This window comes from Manis javanica, chromosome 2, assembly GCF_040802235.1.
Source record: "Manis javanica isolate MJ-LG chromosome 2, MJ_LKY, whole genome shotgun sequence".
NCBI classification, from domain to species: domain Eukaryota; kingdom Metazoa; phylum Chordata; class Mammalia; order Pholidota; family Manidae; genus Manis; species Manis javanica.
Genome location: NC_133157.1, coordinates 64,471,941 through 64,490,208, shown reverse-complemented (window position 1 = coordinate 64,490,208; position 18,268 = coordinate 64,471,941). Strand labels below are relative to the sequence as shown.

Here is an 18,268-nt window from a genome sequence, read left to right as displayed (position 1 = left end):
AAAATGAAGGTATTCACATTACATATTATAATTAAGCAGTTTTTGAAGTTCTGGCCAATGCAGTAAGGTAAGAAAAATAAATGAAGCACAAATGAGAGAATGATTATCATGATCTTGGGTTGATATTATATTATTTAGGTGAAAAAAGAATCATTTGAAACTAATAAAGTTTAGTTAGCTTATTATATGTGAAATGAATGTGCATATTGCATATACAAACTTCAGGAGTTTTTTCTCAGCATCAGCAATAACTGAGTAGAATATATTGACGAAATGAACTGTAGTAATTACAGCACTTTGGGGTAGACGTAAAAGAAGAGACAGTTCCTAACAACAGGGTATTTCTCCTAAAATCAAAAGCAATACTAGGCACATAAAAGTAAGAGTCACCAAAAAATCACTAATTAGAGTAATCCAAAAATATATATAATACCTAAGAAAAAAATCTGCCCAAAAAAGAAACTGTTTGCAGAAGACTGCAAATTTTTACTGAAAAGCAAATTGACGGTATATGATGAGTGGAGAAACAGCCACAGGAAGACTAAACATTAGAGAAATGTCAATCCCCCATCAGATAATCCTTAAACTTAATGAAATTCACTCAATCGCAATATATGTTTTTCTTGAAACTTAATGATATAATCAAAACAAAACAATAAAGAAACAAAACCTTTTGAGAAATAGTGTAATGAGAGGAGATACCAAAATGTGTTACAAATCTATAAAAATTAAAATAGAGCAATGATAGCATTTTCTAACCCTGATTATTTTCCTTGCCTTTTTTACCTACCATAATCCTGACCTACTCAAAGGTCAAGATTTTCTACGAGACTTTCTTGGACCACCCCATGTAGAAGTCACTTCTTTTTGGTCATTGAGCCCATACTCTTAGTCATGTAACAAAATGTGTACATGCCTTTTCTCCCACAAAGACTAAGTTTTGTATTTATCATCTTGTTTTAAAAGTTTTTTTCAATATCATCAGTGGTGGAGAACAATGTGAGATTTATTAACATAATGATGCCAAAGCTTCAAAGTTAGATCTGGGAACCACCAGTGACAGCAGTGGGAGCTAAGAAATGCAGAATTGCAGGCCCTGCCCCAAATATATCATTCAGAAGCTGTGCTTATATATGATCCTCAGGTGATATGTGTGTACATTAAGTTTTGAGAAGCACTGCCCTAAAGAATTTCATGAAATGAAAATATGTCATAACTCTCCTGAAGCAATCAGACTTAGTTGGATATCTTCTTATGCTATATACTAATAGAATTACTCAAATCTTATGTTTCCTTGATAGACAGAAAATGTGGGTTCAGGGCATGAGATAAATCTGATGATAAAGGCAGACTGAGGGGGCATGTACATGGGGGTGCAAGAGTTTGTAATTTGAAAATTATGTAATATCTGGTTACTTTTCCTACAAGGCTTTCTAATTTCTCTTTCTGACTCTGCTCTCCTTATTAAGATATTGTTCTTTACCTGCCTAATCTACATTTTAACCTAATGTACCCTAATCTCTCCTCCAGCTCATTATCTTCTTAACCAAAACAATTCTCTCTCATCAGGTCCCTTGTTCCTATAACTTAAGCCAAGTCCCAGATCATCCACCAGAATGTATTTCCATGGCAGCACAGAGTGTGACTGTCTGGCTCACTTGCTGTCCCTCCAGAGAACAAAGTAGCATCAAGCACATAGTAGGCATTCAACAACTGAACGGTGAAGAAACGAATCTAAGCAAAACAATTTGAACAACCTTTATTATTGCAGGTCCTTCCATCTGGTGTAATATCTGAATTGATTTACAGTCCGTCACCACATCTTGGAAATAGTGCTCATTTTACCCTATAAGTTCCTTAAAGTCTATTTTCATCATATCACCACCATCACCATCACCTCATGCCTGGACTATCATAGTAAAATCAGAAATCTCTCTCTCTGTCTCCTCTGATGCTCTAGTCTATCTCCAAGTAGCTTGTTATAGTATACTGTTAACCAAAGATTTAAATCTAAACACTTTCCCCCAGCACTGCCAAACCCAAGCTTCCTTTCTGGTCTTATTTCACAACTTCTCAAAGGGAGCCCTTCCTTTGAAACCAAGATGACTGAATCATGCTTCCTTACTATGCATTCCTTGCTAAGATCTATTTCCCCAAAAGGAAATATCTTTCCCTGTCATATTAACCTATTAGAACCTACCCTTTCCTCAAGACTAGGCTCAATGCATTTTCTCAGTGAAGTATGGTACCTGACCACTCTGATCTGACAAGATTCACTTATTCATTTCCAAGACTCTCTAGTGATCTCTCCTCTGAAGTCTTACTACAGTTATTATCTACAATGCCTATCAGTTACAATGTATGTTCCTTTGAACATACATCCTTCTGCCATGTGTTATGCATATGGGTAAATGAAAAAGTCAGTCTAGGGTAGCCTGAGATTAAAGCCTCTTTCTACCATGTAGTAATGGTGTAGCATTAGGCAATGATCTTTCCCTCTCTGGGTTCCAGGGTCTTTATCTGTAAAAGATACCTTACAAGATTGAGGTAATTAAAATAAATCACATATCTCAAAAACCTCTTAGCAGGGTGTGGGGAACATAAAGAGTACTCAACAATATTGGTATCTCTTCCCCAGGGCCCCTTCCTTACAGTTGGCACTACTTTACATTCTTAGGTATTTCAGTACATCAAAGTATTTATTTATTCATTGATGAATTGATAAAGGTCAGTGTTAGGTATCAATACAAACTTTTCACTAAAAGATTTTAAGAGAAAAATGTCTTACTCCTTTTAGACTAAGTAGACGTTCTTCTCTAAAAAGAAATATATTGGGGGAGTATATGAAAGAGAGAGAGAGAGAGACAAAAAGATAATGAGATTAGAGTCCTATCTTAGACCACTCACTCTGTCTTTGATTTCATAAGGGAATCTGGTTTTGCCATCAAACCTATCCTGAGAAATGGAATATGGTGTTAAGAAACCTCACTGCATAGCCTTGGACAAGTAGCTTTACCTCTCTAAGCCTGTCCCCCCATGTAAGAGTGAGATTAGGCCAGATGAGCCCCAGTGTCCCTTGGAAAGCCATGAAGGCATAGTGGCTTTGCTGTAGAGTACAAGGTTGCATTACCTCCTTTATCACTCATCTGTGCAGCAGCCCTAAGAAATATCATTCATCTAAGCAGCAAATCATTACAAGATTTATGTCAGATTATAGAAAATCAGTTCTACCAATTGTAAAATATTAGGTTGTCATTCAATTATTATTAAAGCCAAAAATTTTCATACTTGTTCTGAAAAAGTATCATGCCTTGTTTTTTGTCTTTTTTGTTTTGATTGAAGTATCATTGATATACAATCTTATATTGGTTTCAAGTGTACAACACAGTGGCTCAATAGTTACCCATATTATTAAATCTTCACACCCACTAGTGCAGTTACAATCTCTTAACATGGAAAGATGTTACAGAATCACTGGCTATATTCTCCATGCTGTACTACTATCCCTGCAGCCAACTTAAATTATGATTGAAATTTTTGTGCCCCTTTTTCCCCCTCACACTCCCCATCCAGCCACCCTATCCCCTCCCCCATGGTAACCACCAGTCATTTCTCAGTGTCTATGAGTCTAATGCTGTTTTGTTCATTCTGTCTTGCTTTATTTTTAGTTTCCACAAATAAGTGAAATCATATGGTATTTGTCTTTCTCTGCCCAACTTATTTCACTAAGCATAATACCCTCTAGTTCCATCCATGTTGCTGCAAATGTGACACCTTGCATTTTAACAAATGATAATAATGCTCACTCTTACTTTACTTTGGAAAAAGGAAGATTATTATGCACAGGTTGGGCAACTTAACCCAAATTCATTTATTAATTTTTATTAATTGGCCAAAATAAAGACAGTCCATGGGTCTCCCAATTTCTACTTCATAATTTTACTGAACAGTACACATGCCCTTCAAGTCTGAATTAGAATTACATTTTAATATGGCAACTGTCAAGTATGGCAAAGTTTGAGTAGGATGCTATCCTTGTTTATTCAGTAATACAAAAAACATTTGCTTTTGGGTCTCATGCATGCCCTGACTTGACAGGTGATGTTGTGTTTAAAACTCATATACTCACACATTTCCAGCAAACCAACATCCATGCTCTAGGTGACACAAGACATGAGGCCTGTCTACACTTGCCTTTGACATAGATTTGTTGTTATGTGGGGGAAGAGAGTCACAAATTGATATTTACTTCCCACCAACCTGATTTCAGCATTCTCTTGAAGAGTCTGTGGAAAGGCAGCTCAAAGCCCCCCTGTGGCTGCGGTTATGGTGACTCAGTCAGTGGCCCATGAGGTAAGCACCACACACAGTTCCCAGCCTCCTCACTAGGGGACTGCTGAGCACGGAGCCTGGCATGTGTGGGCCTTCAGAGAGTCAGGAGCACTGGACTTAGAAGCTGGGTATCCCATTCACCCCCAAACCTTAGTCATGGTCTTTTCAGCAGCGGCTGGATCTTGCTTTCCCATCTCATCTATCTCCATAGAAGAAGAGTTCGGGTATGACTTCCTCCAGGAGCTCATGGGAAATATGTTCTGCTTACTCAGGACTTCCTGGGCCAGGATTCCCCTGCAGCAGACCCCACAGTGGCCCCCTTATTGTTGTACAAGGTGACAGTGTCCAGGTGACACAGGAACACAGTGGAGTTGGGGGGGCTGCCTGTGTCCTGGTGCTGTGAGGCCACGTAAGATGCCCTGATGAAGAACATGTGGTCTGCCCTGGGAGAGCTGTACCTCCGAAACTGAGGCTGTCAGCAGGCTGCTTGTTGTAGGTTAGACAGTGCTCAGGTGTCAGTGGTTGAGCAGTGAGCGAGCCTGTGACAATAGCAAACCTCTGAATAGCACAGGAGGCCACTCACTGTTGAGCAATCACACTGCCAGGATATCCGCTGCATTTTCCAAGGCAAAAATGGTCCCAAACTGCTATCAGAAGCATCTTCGAGGATCCCTCATCTCTGCAGAGGTATGAACTTTCCTTTTATAGGGAGGCTCTCCCATTGAAAAGTCAGGCCTGGCTCCACCTACGTGGGTTCTGCAGCAAAGAATTTGAGGAGACTTTCCTCCCTCGTCCGCAGAGCACAGGGGCTCTGGGCAGTGTGAAGGTTCTCTGTCAAGTTCATTCAGGAATCAAGGACCACCCCATAGGAACCCTTCTGGGAAAGGTGGGAAGGCTTTGATTTGTCCTTACTAACCTTATTTGTACAATTCTCCCAGCAGCAGAAATGCAAAACTCTCCCCGAGATAGGGGACCCAGCAAATCCATCTGACTTGAACCATGTGCCCTCAGCTCCAGGGACAGAACTGTTTGGTTAGAGTCTAGAAGCACCCCCAACACTCATGAGACCCTCACCTGTAGGTGTAAGTGTATCTCAGAACCAACCAGGGTATGTTTTGAATAGATAAAAATAACTGTCTCTGTCCCCAGAGATTCCTGGATCTGAATGCAGGAAGGAGAGGTGCCGTCTTGCTTTGATTTCCCTCTGCAGTCAAAGATCAGATCATCATTTTGCCTGGGGGAACAATGACTTGGCAGACTTCTCTCTCCTTTCCTACCCTGTCTGGGCACAGGGGCCAGTGATGAAAAGGTATTGGGAGACTTCAGCGCCATCACAGATGCTGGCCACCACTGGCCAGCCTTCTCTCTCCCTCACCACCCCTCCTGCTGCCTGAGTTAATGTGCAGGATCTGCAGGACACAAAGCTGTGTGTGACCCTTCCTTGGACCAGACACCATCATCTGGCCACTCATGCTGACAGGTGGGGAAATCTGGCTGGGCCCAGCATATGGGTCTGTCTCAGCATATGGGTCAGTCACTTGAAGTGACTGACAGCTCTGGAACTTCACAGTTTCTGTGATGCTCCCACCCCAATACCACACACACTGTCACATGCTGATGCAAAGGCCTTGGTGAGCAGTCTTAGCTTGGTTAGAATTCATGGCTTTCATAAGAGGAATATTTTCAAATTGGATTTAAACTCCACAGTTCCCAGGAGAGCAGAGCTGGATGGATCACTTTATCCTGGAAGGAACTGAGGCAGAAAATTTAGTGATTCCCACCCCTCTGCCCCCAAAAGGAATCATAGGCCCCCAAGGGCTGGAGCCTTTGGCCCTGACTTTCAACCCAGTGGTTTTCCAGCTTTCCAGTGGATGCCACTTGTTCAGTTCTACTTCATCTTCAAAATTGGGCCCCTCAGAACCTTTCCTGGAACTGGACTTCTGAGCATAAATGGTTTAATGCAAACTTTTGGGAAGGGAGAGTCACAAAGCCTCTTAGTGGTTTTGATCAAGTTTGCCAATATTTACACCATAAGATAATCTGCATAAACTTCATAAATGATGTAAATTCCTACAAAGTGAGTTAACCGTGAGCTTCACGGTCCTTTGAAATATCCATGTTATGCAATCACCCTGGCAAAGTTAACAACACCGTCAAGTACCCAAGGTAACCACTGATTGCAGTCACTGCTATTGTCCATTTTAAGTGTGACTATTTTTAAAATACTGTATGCCTCATTAAGCTGTGCTCTGAAAATGAGAAATTTGCTTTAACTGCATTGTTTTGAATTGCTGAGAGAAGAATCTATCAAACACAAGGTGCCCTGCTGCTGAACTCAGCCAAAAAGCTGTTAATAACTCCAGCAGATGTTCCAGCTTTTGGGGCCAATAGACTCCCTCTCTCCCTGCCCGCCCCTTTCCAGAGTCCTGTGCCAAAATGACTAAACTCCAGTTATTGTGGTTGCTGCCTCAGCCGCCGCTGCTGGGACCAGGGCTCCTGGTGCTGCTGAGGAATGATTCTTTAAACAACCAGTGGCGACAGTACCTCAGCCCTTTAAGGTCAGAACATTATTGCTTTTACCATCGAAAGTTTAAATCTTCAGGGGAGAAATGAAGGTAAGGACACAGAATCAGTATTTCATTTGGTTATCTTCATTGCCAGTCATTTTGTTTTGCTTATTATGGCTTCTCCCAACACTGAAAGTCCACTTCTCAGACCAGTCAGAGTGTCGGCCCTGCAAGGTCAAAGGCCATTCATACACGAGTGCCCCTGTGGGTCAAGGAGAGAGGATGTTGCACTTGCAGCTTTACCAAGGGGGTCTCTGTGTCATCTGCAGTTCTGTGCGGTTGCCTGCCTGATAGCAAAAGGCTCAGAATGCCCTGACCTTAGCAGTTCTGCAATATTAGAAGTGTGTATTGTAAATATAGCTGCATCCCCATGAGACAGGTGAATATGAGGGCATACGGGGCCACTGCTCTCCTGGATGGGGGTGTGCCAACATCTCTGGACTGGGATGAGCCTGACATCTTAACCTGAAATCAGCTCTGTGTTCCCGTGCTTTCCAGATGAAAAGAAATTAGGAAAAAAGAAGAGAGTGGGGAAATCTACCCCCTTTCCCTACACTCCCACCCTTGCCTCCTACACACTTATTTTGAGGAAAGTGCTTTAAGGTACCCCAGTGACAGCAGGGTGACCAAGAAAACACAGGTGCACCACATTTATGGAATATCCCATTGGCTAGAAACACATCTGTACTGCACATCTATACATATTATCATGCAGAGAATTGCCATTTCAAAGGGGGAAAGAATCGAAAGGCAGAAATTAAGTTCATAAATATTTTGTTTCCTTATTTGATGCAACACAAAAAGGCAGACTATCCAAGACTCTGTGGACCTCTACTGTCAGCTTCAACATTTGCCAGCCACAGTAATTCAAGCCCAAAATCTCTGCTTTATGCCACACAGGCTATAAAACGTAAGTCCCTTTTCCCCATGCCACTGCCACTATACCATTCATACACACTGCGTATTTCCCGTTCTTAGGAAAAGCTCAGGAAAGGGATGCAAGTCTTTTTTTTTTTAACTGGTTAAAGTAATAGATTCCATTCTGACTTGGTCCACATCCTTTTCAGTACCCATGCAGCGCTCATTAAGGCTGATGGAATTTACACATATGCATTGAAGGGAAGATATGTTGCCCACACCTGAGTATTCTTCACCCTCCTATCAGGGCAAGCACAGCGCTGTACACTTGGGGGAGTTCGATGGCATCTGTTATCTTCTAATTCTGAAACATAAGTAATTCGGATTAAAAATTATCCCATTTGTTCTGAAATATGGTGCTCCCACTAGCAAATGGGATGGGCATTTCTGCTTAGGTTACTATGATTCTAAGAAGCCAATACCAAATGATAACTCTTAAGTAAACTAAACAACCACATTGTAATAATACAATAGGCTAAAAAAACACAAAATCTCCCTACTGAATCAGTAGAGAATATATTCTCTCATTATTAAAAAATTCCATATTAAATTACCCATATGCATCTCCAGAGGAGTGAAAACACCAGATGAGGAAAAGAGAATTGAAAATACTCATTGTTAAGTTGAGATTCCAGACCTGCCAGCAGTGAATACTGGCCATGGGCATTAATAAACTATGTGGAGGTGTCTGAGGCTCATGTAAATCCAGACCATATACTTCATTAGTTCTTGAAATTTACCTGGAATCTTCTACTGCAAGTGATGATTTCCAAGCTATTTTGTTCTTGATTATTTCCAGTCCAAGTAAAATGGACAGTAAAGAAAAGATGCTTCTGTACTATTTCCATGATGGATGTTCACAACCAAAATAACTTCACCAGCTCATGTATTTCACAGTTTTAAGTTAAAACAGACCTAGTATAATATGCTTGTACATCTGGCTCAGGTGCTTCATTTGCCATATGTTTGTGAAATAATCCAAGGAGATGTTACAATTGTACATTCCCCTTGGGACCTGAGTAAAATGTGCCCACAAAGAGTTACCTAATTATTCATTCCTGCCAACAACATCCTTGCCTAATAATAAGGGGTGCGTAAAATGAGACAATAGTGCTTTCAGTCTTGAGAGATGTCAGTGCCACTTACTGTTTCAGAAACCTAAAGTCTTTTGCATTCTTTTAAGTAAGAAAAAGATCCTTGGCCTTTAGAGCAAATAGAATACTCAGCAGGTGGTATATCTGGTATTCTTGCAGGGGCAAATTCTGCAGTGCTGATCAAAGCCAGCACTCCCTGGAACTCTGTGGATGGAGCCACACAGCCACAGTGGGAATTAGTGTCCCGAAAGCTGAAGTGGCTGCTCCAGGAAGCACTACACATTTATGGAGAACTTTATAATTGGCAAATTGCCTCCATATATGTTATCACATTTAATTCTTCTAACAACCTTGTAAAGCAGATAGAAAAGGCATACCTTATTTAGCCTTGCCAGTTGAGGTCCTGATTCTTTATAGCGCTAATTAGCCAGAAGTGTGAGCATCGTTTTAAAAATGTTAACTTTTTTTCATCTTGACCAAGGAGCAGCGGTTGCCAGAGTGCACAGGGCTCATTTTCAGCCCCTGACAATTTGCACTGTTATCCTGTTTTCCTGCTACATGCATCCTACTGTCTCATGCCTCTCTTTCTAATCTTTTTTATGATTCTCTTTTGATTTGAAATGAATAAATTTGATTTTCCCTCAAGGGTTGAAAAAAAATAGGAGGGGAAATTAGTATAATGATTACAATACAGCTGACCATGACAATACAAATTTTAATGAGACTCTAGGCAAGATCAAAGGTCAAACAAAATCATGCTCTTGGCCTAGCTTTATCCACGTTAAATCATTTGAAAGAATGTAGCAAAGATGGGGATATCAGCCAATAAATCTCTAACAGTGTGTTAATTGTATATTGGCTGAAAGTACAAACAATAGGAGAGTTGAGTCTCCAACAGCATTAGGCTAAAAGACCTAAATAGCCAGATTAGATTAGAGTTTCTTTTTCCCAGCATGTAAACCTCAGAGTCAAACCAGGCACAGAGGGTAAGAGATGAAATAAGAGGATCGCCTCAGGTTACCTCCCCTTTTATGGGTGTTCCCCATTTATGGGCATCAACTCCTGACCATTGGCCTCCACAGTGCTGGTTTAAGACAACATGGAAACACAATCAGCCCTTACTTCTACTTTTCTAGCAGATCTTACTAGTTTTGGATTGTTCAGTAGATAATATTTTCTGTATATAAATTACCCATGTGGAAGAGAGAGGGTTATTATGAGTAAGTTATTGAATATTAGTCTCCTGTTGAGGTAGGAGAAATTTTTTAAAAGTTCTTAGAACAACAAGTATGACAAATCACACTGAAAACCAAAACTCCACAGTCTTCCCTATCTGAACACACTGAGACCAGGTGGAGACAGCTGCAGTAGTTTAACGGGGCCTGTGTGTCCTTGGCCTCCTGAGATGTGACAGATCTCAAATGATTGTCTGGAAAATCTATGGGAGTTGAGGAGTCTCTTGCCAGAAATACTGCACCCTGTCTCCTTGAAGGAGAGTGTCGAGGCAGAGTATATGCACTGACTTCACCCAATCCCTTCCCCAACACCTACATCAGCTAATTCCTTACAGTTGGACTCCATAGTCAAGGACATTAGGCACAATCATAACCATGATCTAGGATTCTAAAAATGTATACACATATGCCCTATAATGTTTTGGAAAACACATTCTTATTATAGCATAAATTGTAGTCAAGATATAGCCCAGTCTGTCTCAGAAGTTATATGTATAGTCAAGAGGGCATTATGATTTTAATTTTGGCAAGGCATGCTTTCAGATTCTCCAGGAAAAATTTTTCCCATTCATTGCCTTTATATATATATATATATTTGAATATATATATATACATTTCCTTCACTCACTAAATGTTTATTGAGTGCCAAGCAGTACTCTGCAGGCTATGGATGCAAAGTTGAGATAGCAAGGTCCTACTCTCGAGGCATTTAAACAAATGGAGAAGCAGACTTGCAAACAAGCACATACAATGAGATTTACTAAATTGGGTGATCCACAAAGTTGAGTGGCAGATTAGGATAACACATTTAAATCTGTCCTGGAAAATTTCCCAAAGGAAGAAGAAATATGAATAGGTATTTTCCAGGGAGACAAAGGATTTTAAATTGTACTCTGTGTGTCATGAGATGCTGATGATCAATTGTAAGCAAGGGAGTAACATATTAAAATTTTGTATTTGAACTCTGAGGCTCCTAGGAAAGGGGCATTTAGCAATGGGAATTCCTGAAGGCTGGGCACCTTTCAAGGATTGTATTACAGTAGTTAAGGGAATTGATGGACCTAATCAATTAGAGTGGTGGCTCCATTAGGTATGAGAGATATATAAGGAGAAAAGTAAACAGGATATGTTGTTTGGAATGTGAGAAAGAAATCAAAGGCTCCCAGACTACCGGCTTGAGATACTAGGGGAAGAACCAGTTTAGAACTCAATAATATAAAAAATGTAGGGGAGAAGGCAGGTTTTGTGGAGTAATGGGGGATGGTCATAAAAGCAGAGATGAGTATGTTCAATTCTGACATGCTAAGTTTTCAGTATCTGTAGGACATCCAGGTGGAACTGTTTAGAAAACAGTTGGCCATATGGGATCAGAGCTCAGGATAGAGATTTAGATGTAAAACATTGGTAGGGACAAGATCCCCCCAAAAGTGAACAGAGTGGAAAAAGAAAGCCCCAATACTGAAGGAGAGGGCAGAGAAATAGAAACCAATCAAGGTACCAGAATAAGCATAGCCATGCAGAAGTGAACCAGGAGAGTGAGAAGGATCATGGAAGGCAAAGCCGGACCCCCACGAATGGAAGAATAGTCATCAGGACAAATTATGTAAGATGGAAACTAAAAATGCTTATTCCACTGGATGAGGGTGGTCTCAGTGCAGTGATTTGCAGAGAGTGAGGCTAGAATGGCTTAAAGAGTGAGAGGGTGATGTGGAACCATAGAGGGTGAATCTAGGTTCCCCTTCATAAAAGGAGGGCCATCAAAGAAAGAAACAAGAAGGTGCCAAAACAACTGGCTATCACATGCATTTTGTTTGTTTGCTTGTTTGTTTTTTAAATGAAAGGCTTAAAAAATGACCTTTTTAAACATATTTTTGCTGAAGGGACCAACCAATGGAGCACTGAAGGTAAGAAAAGGGCATTCTTGATAAAGCAAATTTCCTAAGGAGGCAAGATTAAATAACACCCATAGCACCAGTGGATGGCATTGCCTTTGATTGGAAAACCATCTTTTGCTAGAGATGAGGACAAAGAAAGAATGGATGTAGATGTAGATGGGCTTATGGGCAAAGGGCAGGAAAATGAAGCCACTCCTGATAGCTGCTAGTCTCTAACTCAGAAACAAGGTCATCCCAAAGAGAGAAGATTGAAAGCTTTGAATAGTGACAAAGGTTTGGATAGCAGCTGGGGGAAATGGGAGAAGCATGCGTAATAGGACTGAAGGCACAACTAGATTAGTTTCACTCCAGATTTATGGTCTCCCCATTCTATATGGTTGTGATTTTTCTTTTTCTTCCAGCAGAGCAGTGCTCAAGGAATGTTTACAGCTAAGGAGGCTCCATGGAGGATTGGTTGAAGGACATGCAGTCTATCCATCTCTCCAGATAGTTCAGATTATATTTCAAGAACAAGGTAAAACATCCAATCAAAATACTTGAATCATATTGTTTTGGCCCCTTTTGCTTTAAGTCACTTTCACAGAATTGTATTTTGGCATTGGGCCTCAGCTTGTACTGAGGGTCCCAACCAGAAATAGCCATAGACCTGCCAGCATTGTTAATATTATGGAGGGTGTTAAGAAAGGCACTAGCTTTTGAACCATTTATGTTCCACTCATGAGGGTGCGAAGAACCGTTTCCCTTAGACCCAAAGGCTAGGAAGCAATTGCTTTTTCATTAGTAACAATAACGTGTTTACCTGGAGTAAAGCTATGGATGGTCAAGAGCATGCCCTGGAAACCAGAATTCTTGAATACAGATCCAGCATCCATCCACTACTAGCTGGTTGACCTTGAGCCTTTTAACTTCTCTGTGCTTCATTTTCTCATCGTAAAATAACCTAAATAATCATACCTATTTTGTAAGGCTGAAGTGTGCATTCAGTGAGACAGCCAATGTAAAGGGGTTTAGCACAATTGTCTGGCAAATCCTAACTTCTTAGGGGATATTAACCATTATTGCTGTTACTATGTTATCTTAAACACCTGCTCTTTCTTGGTGTCAGTTTTGTGTTTTGCCTTCATCCTCACTGTATCATGCATTTACATGTATCAATTTACTTCTAATCTCCACTAAATCATATTTTTTCCTTTTGTTCTCTACCCACACATCACTTATTTGCTGTCTGATATCCTCCTAGCATGGTTTGGAATGATGCAAAATACAAGAAAGTAAACTAAAGAAGGTCTTACAGCAATCAATAACTATAAAGACTGTTCTGTCTACTTCTGTTTCAGCTTTAAGTCTCAAAGATGGTGAAAAAAACATAGAACTTTCTTATCCCACAGTAGTTTGTAGAAATGCAGGTTGCCAGGAAGTCCATTTCCCCTGATAATTTACTTTCCTTATAAATCATTCTTGATTGGCCCCTGTAGAGACTTAGCCTTAACTCAATATTTGCTCAAATACTTCTCATTTTTAATAAAATGTATAATTTTAAGTACAGAGAGGAACAGATTATTGTAGTTTGAGGAACAGCTACAGTTCTGTGGCAGGATGAGGGCTGGAACTGATAGGCAAAGGACTTGGGTTTGGCACCCAGCTCTGCCACATACTAGCTCTTTGTCACTGGAACACGCTGGCCTCAGTTCTTTTATTGGCTAAGTAGGGCCAACGATTTCACAGAGAAGTTGTCAGAAATAAAGACGGTGCTCAGCAAAAATTAGTTAAATCTGCATTTAGTGCAAGAGGGATCATTTAAGTTGTCCCTCAAACTTGTACTTCAAAAACTGGGCCAAATAATTCAATCTCTCTTAAGTACGTTGAAAGGCAACCTGAACACACTTACCTTTTCCAATTGAACTACTTGAAACACATATCCTAGCCATTTAGGAATATTTCGTCAAAGGCCAACACATAAAGCTTTAATTCCCTTCTAAGAACATCTGAGAAATTTTATCTTGGTAACAGAATTATTGACTAGGCCTGTAGGAGAAACATGAAAAATGCCTGAGCTCATATTCTCTGCTTTCAACTGAATAAATAGTCAAAAGCCCTGATACACAAGTAAGTCTGCTTTATCGCCTGGTGGGTAATAGCTTCCTAGTTTTGTTTTGTTTTTCTTACTGTTTTTGTTACCATTTTTGCTTCTGCACAGACCAGTAAGTAAGTAGGTGCAGATGAAAGGCAGGTTTTGTTTTATTTCAACTCAAGGTATGTACATGTGTGGAATGGTTTATCCCATGTGTTGATATCAAAAGAGTAGCAAAAGGGTTTGGGTCAATTCTCCAGTGAAATAGGAGGACTTACTTCTCTGACCTCCCTCCCCCTTTCAGACCCAGAGTTAAACCCTAGGGTGTGTGTTGGCTGGCCACTCCCACGCCCACATCCCTGAGAAATTGGAGCTGGATAGCACAAAAAGAGCCCAACTACAATGGTTGGTCTTCAAAGGGGCTCATTTATTATATTGCTCAGTGCCCCACTGACTTGCTCCAAGCTCATAACTGCCACTGATTTCAAAGAGAGCTCTGAACTTGCCCGCGCTTCACAAGGCATGGTACAGGATGAGAAATAGGCTGAGTGGCTTGAAGCCATGTTCAGACATTTTTTAATGTTCCTAAATGTCTTTGGCACCATCACTTTCACATAGAAACCCACTTACCTCCTGCTGCAAAGTGTGAAATAAAGCCATTTTCAAGCCTGGGTAGGGGATGGTCTAGAAAGGGGGCTGAATCTTAAAACTGCAATGAAGACTGAAAATAGGATTCACAGGCTGGAGCTCAGCTCTCACTAAAGCACTTCTAAGGTCAGGTCACCATGACACACTCGGCTCTGCTAGATACTATTAGTGCGACCTTTAAAGGGTTAAGACAGTAAAATGTGATGATTTTGTAGCTGCAAACTGAAGGCCCCTTGCTCTAAGGCATCCCAAAAGAGGTGGTCTGTGGGACAGGATGGAAACACTGTTTCAACTGGAGCTTGGTTGGGCTCAGCTGGTACTGCCCTGGGGAAACTCAAGTTAGGAGTTGGCATTTTCTACTACACTTCTCTGCCTCAGAAGATGCTGTGAGTACCCTCTTGGTCCAGGAGGTCTGTGGGAGATAGATTAGGAACCACCAAAGACTTTTTCCTTGACTTCCTGCAGAAAGATGAGCCATCTATCCAATTCTGTTTCTATGGCTCCGTGGTCACCAAGACAAGGAGAAAGAGGCCCCTTAGGGACTCAGAAGTGACTATATATGTTCTAGGAAGCCCAATGGAGGGCCCTATGAGCACCATGCCTTTGGAAAGATGCAGAAAAAAAGCTTCCCTGTTCATGTTCACTGTCCAATAAACATTGATTAAGTCATGGGCAGTGTGTTATACTGGGCATCATCTTTAGTAGGAAACAAAGTTATTTATTTGGGAAATAAAGGGAGTTAAATAATAAGACAGATGGGGTTTCCAGAAACCCAGAGGCGCCCTCTACAAGTTTGAAACCACATAGTCTCTTCTCAGAAATTCTTCAAGAAAATATTTCTAAGCGTTTATCTACTACAAATCCTCACTATTTATTCCTTCGACCAATGAGGAATGCTGAGCGTCTGCTACACGCTGATGCAATTCCACTGACTGGGATTCAGCAGTGGCCAAAACAGACCGAAGTCTCTGCCCTTGAGGGGCTGGTGTCAAGTGGTGAAGACATATGATAACAGAATAAATAAGAAAACTCTCCAGTGTCTCTGGTGGTGATAAGTGGTATGGAGAAAATGAGCACAAGTTGGGGACCAGGGAATGACAGAGTCGGGTGGGGATGCGCCTTGAGATGGAATGGCCGTGTGAGGTGGTGTGGTCATTTGAGCACAACATTTTTAGGGAGACTTGCCTTTCAATGCCTGCCTTTCTTTCCTGTTAGCTCAAATATTAGTAGAAATAACTGAATCACTTACTAATTTTTTTAAATTAATCTTCTCAAAATTTAAAAGGTAAAGCTAGCTTGCCAAAGATGATAAGGAAAAGCAGCCCTGCTCTCAAGTCCTGGTACCAGATTGGGCTGTGCTGTGGTACAACCATGAAGCAGACACCATGGAGACAGTCATTGTAGCTGGCATCCTCTTCTGCATAGCGCAAGTGCTCAATAAATGCTGTCACGTAAACATGAGATCCACCATCTTAGAGGAGATCTGAAAGTAATGTTTTTTCACAGAAAGTATTTCTCCATGTTTTTGTCTCACTTCCAGGGGCCTTTGAGTAGATGCAGCCATATAGACAGATGAGGCACCACGTAGTTTCTAGAAATTTATCAAGCCGTAATTCACATAGCATTCCTAAATTTCTTCCTCATCAATGTAAACACCTTTGACTAATATGTCTTCACTTACTGCTATCTTTAAATATTCAGTGCAAAATGCCAACAAGCTGCCTCCCTTATTCCTATCACATCTCCTTATCTCTAAGAGGAGACAGCCAGTGGAACCCCTAAAACACAATGCATTTCTATGCTTTGTCGCTTCCATCCCCCTTCTCTGTATTCCTCCTTTTCTTCCTTCAGTATATATGTTGTGCCAGACATGTTGCATTCCCTTTTGCACACTAAAAAATTAATTCTTAATAAAGGTACTATTAGAAGCAGTGAAAAGAGCACTGTAGCATGGAAAGATGTGAAAGTCAGTAGTGTTATTTATTAGAGAAAATTTCTCAGTAGGAAATATGAATATTGCTGCTACTAATGGCCCTAACTTCTACCTGTTTTACCACAAGTTTACATGTTCTTTTACATGTATAATATCTCATACAGTCCTCTTGATTTTTTCTTTTCAAAATGTGGCCCATGATCAGCAGCATCAGCATCTCCTAGAAGCTTCTAGAAATCCAGAATCCCAGGTTCTACCCCAAACTACTGAACTAAACTTGGCATTTTAACGAGATCCTCAGGTACTTTGTACACTCATTGAAACTTGAGAAGCTCTACTCGAAATAGTCCTCTGAGGAAATCAGACCTTCCCTTGCCTATTTTACAGATTTAGAAAAAAATAAATAAATAAAAAACTGGATTTCCAAGATGTTCAACTAGCTCTTGGATAACAAGGCTTGGAGTCAAAGACCAATACGCTTTTCCACTACACTATGCTCACCCCCACCTTTGGATGTTCTTGGAAGAAACTGTTGCATACCTCTTTTGGGGTCTGACATCATCCAGTCCACTATTTCAAAAGGAACATCTGCACAGTAACAACAGCCTGGTATTGTGCCCTGGTGGTAAGTAGGCAAATTTAATCTCCCACTTGATTATATATTCCTTACGTAGGCTGCTCTTGCTACCTCTTGTCTGAAAGGTCAAAGATTTATTACCTGCAAGAGGTTTCATGTGTAGAAATTTCTCTGGTTTTCTCCAATTTCTTACCAAAGAAGAACATGTTCATGAGTTAACAATTTTGAGGTTTTGAGGGAAAATTTTCCTTCCTAGCAGGCTCTTAAGTGTTGTATCTGATCATCTTGGCAGGAAAGCAAAAGCAACTAACACATAGCACACACACCTTTGTGCACCAAGCTTAGTGTTCTTCTGTGTATCTCATGATTCCCAGAGAGACCTATGGGGCCTGTGGGCTTTGCTTTGTTTCCTAGGTGTGGATGCTGAGACAGTGGTGGCACCCATGGCTATGCTGGGACTCGAGTCAGATTTTGTCCTACCATGCTGGCTTCCTCCTCAGAGGAAGTCTTGCCTGAATTAGCATGAAGGGTGATGCAAAAGCGAAGGGAAGGAAGTAGCATTACCTTCTGACTTCTGTCACCATTGATCATCTGGCAGGTATTTCTGAAAGAGAAAAGTGGTCACCAAACTCTTCCTGGTTGTTAGGGTGTGTAGTTAAGTAACTGGAGTGAAATCAAAACAGGGAGGAGTCAACTAGAGGGATACAAGGTAAATACATAGAACCTCCTAAAAGGGACTCAAAAAGTAGTGTTGCTAGGTAATATACTCTGGAATGTCTATATCAACACTATACAAATAAGCAAAAATCCATACATAGAATCTAAGCAAGGCCCCTAAATGGGCTACTTTTAAGTTCTTCATGCTTAACAGAGAAGCAAAGAAATATCACCTTACCCTTTAAGAAGGAGGATGAATAGATTTCGCAAGCTGGTGGAGCGAGAAACATATCTCCCAGGCTCTCTAATCTGCAACTTCTCAAAACTACAGCTTTCTCCAC

General features: G+C 40.8%; 1 long non-coding RNA gene across 1 annotated transcript; it reads left to right on the top strand.

The window, feature by feature from the left end:
- The first annotated feature begins 6,549 nt into the window (after positions 1-6,549).
- Positions 6,550-17,103, top strand: LOC140847695 (uncharacterized). The gene is made up of 3 exons (XR_012127743.1): positions 6,550-6,947; positions 12,443-12,555; positions 16,902-17,103. It is a non-coding gene; the product is annotated as an uncharacterized lncRNA (long non-coding RNA).
- Positions 17,104-18,268: the final 1,165 nt, after the last annotated feature.